Genomic DNA, 6,778 nt, shown 5'->3' with positions numbered 1-6,778 from the left:
GCAAGTCTGGACCTTACTTTCTGAAGCAACAAGGACAGCATGTAGAGCACAAAAATGAAGCATTTTAGAACAAGACTTAGGCATGGGGCTGTCCTAGATCTTTAATGCAGGATGTAGGAGATGAAGGTCATTTTAGCTTTGGTGCTTGTCAAGTCCAGTTCTAGACTAGTGCTCATAGTTCAGTGACATTGTAGATGGTACAGAACTCAACTGAACTCACCTAGAGACAAACTCCTCCACTACAGCCCTTGCAGAACTCAGTCACAGAGAGCATTCAGCTTCCTGGGCAGAAAGGCTAAAATACCACAAGTCCTTTAGCATATTGTGGAAAAACACATAATAGGACACAAGGCTTGAAAGCAGCAGCCAGGCATGCCAAATTAGAATACATATTCAATAATAAGGATGATGAACTGCCTAGGGAGTCTGTGGATCTTCTTATTATCTCTTAATTAAGACTGGTCTTGTTTCTTAAGATAGCTATAATTGAAATCAAAGCTGTAAGTCTCAATACAAGGTTAACTAGGTGAAATGTAAAGGCAAATGGTGTACAAGAGGTCCAAGGAAAAGTTAGGGCTGTCCTCAACCTATAAATTTATAGAAACATTAAGTATGGAAGAGAGAGAGAAGCTAATATTAACTTACTGGATTGTTCATTTCATCCACCACCCCATACCCCTCTCCCACTGCTCAAAAAAAAAAAAGGAAAAAATTAAGGATGGAGATGATTTTTGAAAAGCAACCTTTCATGAGAGATAAAAAAATGCAGGAAAATAATGGGGACAAGGATGAAAGAAAGTGATGTATTATGGCATAGATCTGATACCTTTCATGGCAAAACAAAGGAGAGAAAGGACAGAAGAGTAATTTCACATCAAACTGGCAAGCCATCAGCCTCAAGGGCAGACAGCAGTAAAGCAGCAGCCTTACAGAGATTTTTCATAGGACTGGTGAGGTGCAAGACAGGGAGGAAAAGGCTGTGGACTGCAGCAGCAGCCCTCCTCATGGTCTGTCCTTGAAGAACAAGAGGTGAACTCATCCAGTTATGCACAAGGACATTATGTTTTCCCATTTTAGGAGAGTAAGTGCTTGGAGACTTGAGATCAAATACAACTCAAGTACAACCCCTGCCCAGTAGCTACCCTCATCACACAGCACCCAGTCTGTGCTGAAACTCCTAAATGCAGAGAGGACTGAGTCCATGTAATTCAGAGCAATTAATTTGTTTAATTTTGTTACTATGCCACCACTAACAGCATACAAGCAGCTAAGGAATATGAGGAATTTTTACTCCTTCCAAAATAGTTGCTAAATAATCCCAATTAATAATGCTGCATTAAAAACTCAGACATTGTTGCAAGTATTTGATATGTGACCTCTGAACTGAGCTGGCTACATGCAGCTCCTCTTCCTCAGAGGCCAGTTTCCAAGGAGAGGCAACGTTCAGCACTTAACTCTGACTAATCAAACAGCTTTAAGTAAACTACGCCACTTTTCTCTGATGGATTTTTCAGCACTGTTCAATAACAAATGAAAACCATCTTTCAGCATGGAGGCACATAGGAAATAGAGCATGTTCCAGAGGCTTAGGGAAACTCAGCCATGTACACAGTGAGAAGGGGATACAGGGAAACAAAGTAGGAAGGATCATCCAGTACAAGCAGGGACACATGACAGCTAAGTAGCACTTGGGAGAGAGTTCTTAGCATCCTAGTGTCCTCCAAGTATTTTTTCCTACCCTTTCCTCATTGCAGTCTCTACAGACTAGAGAAAGTGCTCCTTGCAGCATGCTAGGTTTCCCTTCTAGCATACCAATTAGCAATAGGAGTCAGCCGACCATGCTCATTTGTTCCTCAACACACAAGAGCAGCTAGTGAAAGTGCAGCCCCTTAATACAGCCCCTGGGAAAAAGGGAAGGGGGAAGGCAGGGTTAGAACAGGCTGTAGAGACTAGAGGTGATCTTTGTGCTGGAGAAGTATTGCCTATGAGTGAAACAAAGCAGACCAGAGTTCTGACTTATGCTAGGTTTTCCCCTCCTCTACAACTCTAAAGTAGGTCACTTCCTTTCTCTTTAGCACAGTTTCCTCATCTTTTTGGTACAGACACTAACTTAACTAAGATGTGATCTGATAATAAGCATTGTAACCTATAGAGCTCAGAGAGACACTTGAGAGATAAGAGCTGCTTGAAACAAAAACCCACACTAATTTCCTTAATAAACCAGTAATACTGCTGGGATATTTAATGATGGGTTGCAACTCCTGTGCACCCCACACACACACGCCTCTCTCATTAGCTGAGAAACCTAAATGCAGCACTGTAAAGGATGTCTTGGTCACCAAGTTCATCAAAATAGATTCTCACAATCCCTTCCATAAACCAATAAAGAACCATCTTCTAAATGTTACTCTTGCCTTCAGGGACAAGCTGTTTCTTCCTTCATAGCTGAATATCTGGAGTAATTTCAAGTCTCTGTGTCTAAAATGTCCTAAATATGGTCAGAAATTATACCAAGATTATGCTTGGATTAACAAGATTGAGATTATATTCAACTTTGAAATTATGACACCACCTCCCACTGAAGTGCCCAAGTACAGGTGTGTCAGATTTATAATGCAGTTATTCATGAACATACAAAAGATATGCAGACACTGCTTCAGTTGACAGACACTAGCCTTTGCTAGAATAAGAAAACTGCAGGCAAGCAAAGAAAATCATTACATATTGTGTTTTAGTTTCTTCATCAATCTGAAATGTTCTTTGAGCCAAGGTATCTGGGATCTTTTCTATTATCTGTTCTGCTTATGACAAAGCATCCTTTCCTCTGTGCTTGGTTAATACTCTAACTAAACAGGCCTCCTGCTACAGAAGCACATACTGCCACTCCCCACACTTCACAGCTCCAAAAGTCATGCCATATTCAGTCTTTCTTGTTTGGAAGGTCAATACCGAATCACAGAATTATCAGTATTTTCACATCTTTGTTCTGAATTTGGCAATTCCCCACTACCCAAATCTTACCTCTTTGTGGAGCTGAAGCAACAAGATTTTTCTCCTAAGGTGGAAACATAACAATCAACATCCAAGAGGCACAAGAGCCCAAGCAACAAAACAGTCCTGAAGTAGCAAGATATTTCATCTCATAGAAGCAGCTAAAATAACTTAGGCAAAAATAACCAGTCAGTATGTTCACAGACTCAGGAAGCAATGTCTATAACAGTACCTGGATCACGGGAGACCCCAACAAGTCACAGAGATGGCTGTAGCACAGCTAGAGCAGGGAGTGATAGCACTGTGCTGAGCTGAAATTAGGTTCCATGAGCCAGGGTGTGGGGGAGGCCCTAGCTGAGGCTGATTGTGGCCATTAAAGCCAATTAGTGTCCCAATAGCCCTGACAAATGAGCTCCTTCTTGAAAACTCCAGAGTTAAATCCCTGCTAATGCTGATGATTCCAGTGTCTTGTATGGGATCGCAGCTCCTGATAGAAGAATCACCTGTGTGGGTGAAAATAAGGCCTCTTGGGAATTGGAATTAGTCTTTCTGCCTGATCATCCAGCAGATCTCAAGGGACCCACTATGTCAATAACTGACTAGGTCTTTTCTAGATGTTCTACAACCTGCAGAAATTCAAAAATAGTAGACACATATTTTCTATCCAGCCATGAGTCAGAAGACTCCTCCTTGTAATTTAATAGACATACTGAAATTCTCACTGTTGTGCAGTTTTGTCCCTTACAAGAAGTTGTGAAAAACTCTTCCCCTGGTGTTCAGGTCTATAAGGAACAAATCCATGCAGCACCAACAGTGCAGCCTGGCTGCAGGGACTGTGATGGTTTGTCAGAGGTGACAAAGTGCCACTGTGCAGTAGTGGTGCCCTGCAGAGTATTACCTGGATATGAGGGAAACCCTGCCAGTAGTAGATAACCACAGTGAAGAGTGGTGCAACACTAAGGGGGTCAAAAACTAACGGGGCAGTTAAAAGGGAAATCTGTCCTCAGGAACACATCACCTGCTGAGCAGTGCTACCTCTTTGAAACACTGACTTTTCCTTTTTTTTTCTCCTTCTCTATGCAATGGCCAGAAACAGGTAGCTTCCAGCCTGAACCATCAGAAGTAATTGGACAAAAAAATATTTTATGGGAGTGGTCAGGAAAACTAGTGCTTCAGTTCTCAACTCTTTCATGTGTGTAAAAGCAAGCCAAAATGCTTTGAGCAGCATGTGTCTGGGTTGCTCAAAGCTTTTCCTCCTTTCAGCCAGTAATTTATGAAAACATATTTGAGGAAATAGTTAAACGGAAATAATTTATTCTTCCAGGTGCCCATCATTATGTGCAAATCTGCTTTATTAATAAGACTGGATGTTCTGGTGAACTGAGTAGGTTGAACACAGTTTGAATCTGTGAGTTTACTGTTTGTCCTCAGATGATCCACCACCTGCATTCAGCCTTGGCAGAGTCCTGCTTTCACAGCTCTACCTGGGGCCATTTCCCTGCGGGCCCAGACAGCAACTTTCCTTTAGCTGCTCCTGTCACAAAGCCAGTCCTTCAACACACACACAGACAAGGGTCTTTTGCCAATGCCATTTCTGCCCAACTGCCACACTATTTTTCTCTCTCCAGACAGGACACTGCCTGTGGAAGGGGTTTCATGGTGCAGGCACTTGGTAGAGGAATGGCCACTCTACAGGCCTCCAATGCTCCAGAGCTGTGACTGCAGCTGGAGATGACACACAGTGCAACAGTTTGACTGTGATAGCCTTTTCTACAGAGGCACCTCCCAATTCCTGTCACTCTGACAATGGAGTTAACCCACCTGTAACTTTCCCAGGTCTAGGTGGTACATACATCTCCCCATCTCCCTTTTCTCTCATCTAGGAAGGGCATTTGGATTTACCTTTCTACTTACCTCTTCCCCCACCCTTATACTGTATAACAAACCCTTTCTACCTCATCCTTCAGCAAACATTCTGAGAATTTGTTATGTTTACTTCAGCTTTAGTAAGTAGTTGATACGGAGGAAGAATAGATTGGAAGGCATTTTAACCAGCATGAAATTGGATACAAGTTGGAGACCTTTCCCTCTGAAAGCTCATAGTGACACACGAGGTAGGAGCTCCTTTTGATTCAAAGAAAATGCAGAATTCAGAGAAAAATTTACATTTTTACAGCAGGAGACCAAGCTACTTCTTTGTCCTACAGAATAGTCAGCCATTCCCTCCAGTCATTTTCCACCAGAAAGAAACTTAGACAGTGAGACTCACAACAAAGATGAGCCTCTGAAAGTAGCCTAAGAACCGAGGAAACTGCAGGGGCTTGTAAATGTCACCAGGCAAGAGCGAAGGCAGCTTGTCCTGATGAAGGATATCTTGTAATTATCCATACTAAAGACCTTAATCTTAAATGGTTTGATCTGCTCAGGGGATAAACTGAACCCGTATGCTTACACAGTTGAGTTAATCTCTTTATGCACTGGGATTTGTTATGACTGTCATTAGTCTCTAAGACTTTTTAGTTCCATGCACACATATGGCAATGGGGTGGGAAAGCTGATAACTATTCACTCTCAGGGCAGTCACTGAGCTTCTGCTGGACTGGAATACATGACACTGACCTGTCCTGAGGAAACTCCTCTCATCCAGGTATAAGGCAGGAGATCTTTAGGTCTGTTTCAAGCTTTGTATCAGCTCTGCAGCTTTCTGCTATTTTCCTCACTATCTTCTCTATCATCACGCTGGCTGGCTGTGACTCAGACTCATCCATTCTCCTCCATGCTTGGAAAACAGACACCAAAGAACACAGCTGGACACCAAGGAAAGCAGTTGGTCTCCTCGGTGTTTTATGTGCAAATTGTGAGAATGTGCAGAGGAAAGCCAGGCCAAGTGCTCCGTTAAACGAGAGCAGCCAGGCTGCTCCAGAAGTGGCCAGCCCTGATCAGTACGGGCACTTGCCAGGGCAAAGCCTTTTGCCAGGTATTCCCCACAAGCAGGCCCTACATATAACATTGGTGAGGCAGGGTTAATGATTCTTGTCCAGGGCTGGGAATGTCTGGACTCTGAGACGCTGAAGGCACGGCCATCGGGGAGGCTGCACCGCCCAGAGCAGTGTCCCAGCTGCCGAGGGAGCCGTTCCCAGGCAGACCTGGAGCCACGGACGACCCCGTGTCCCCTATGTTTCTCACAGGAGCTTCCGCATCAGGAGCAGTGCTGGAGGGGCAGTGCATGGCTTCAGCCCCCATTATCTCCCGGGGCTGGGATCTCTGCTCCCCGCAGACACCCCAGGCGCTGCCGCCTCACCCTTTGTCTCCGCCTCTTGAAGAGGAGGGAGGCGCTCACAGCGCTCCACTCCCCGACGGTGCAGCCAAGCACCTGCACGGCGCTGGGCACTGCTCTACTCTTGGAGGCGGCTGGAGAGGACAAACCCCTCGACCCTCGCTTCGTGCTCTGAAGCGGGGGCAGCATTATCCCTTCCCTGGCTCCAAGGCGGGATCAGGAACCGGGGAACGACCCGGCAGGAGGGACCAACAGATCCGCTCCGGCCCCGCAGCTCCCGCCGGGTGACCAATCAGCGCCGCGGGGAGGCGGGGCCACAGCCCAGAAGCCAAACCCTTCTCGTCCTGCTCTGAGTGACAGAGGCAGCCGCCAATCAGAGCGCGGACAGCGCACCGCCCCCTCCCTGCACAAGCCCTGGAGGCGACACCGTCTCCTGCCCGGCGGGGAGGACGCGGGAGGGAAAGGGAGGCGGGACACGGGATGGGAGGCGGGCCGGCCCGCCTTCTCCTT

This window comes from Molothrus ater, chromosome 1 (genome assembly GCF_012460135.2).
Source record: "Molothrus ater isolate BHLD 08-10-18 breed brown headed cowbird chromosome 1, BPBGC_Mater_1.1, whole genome shotgun sequence".
Lineage (NCBI taxonomy): Eukaryota > Metazoa > Chordata > Aves > Passeriformes > Icteridae > Molothrus > Molothrus ater.
Note: the sequence above shows the minus strand (reverse complement) of the source record.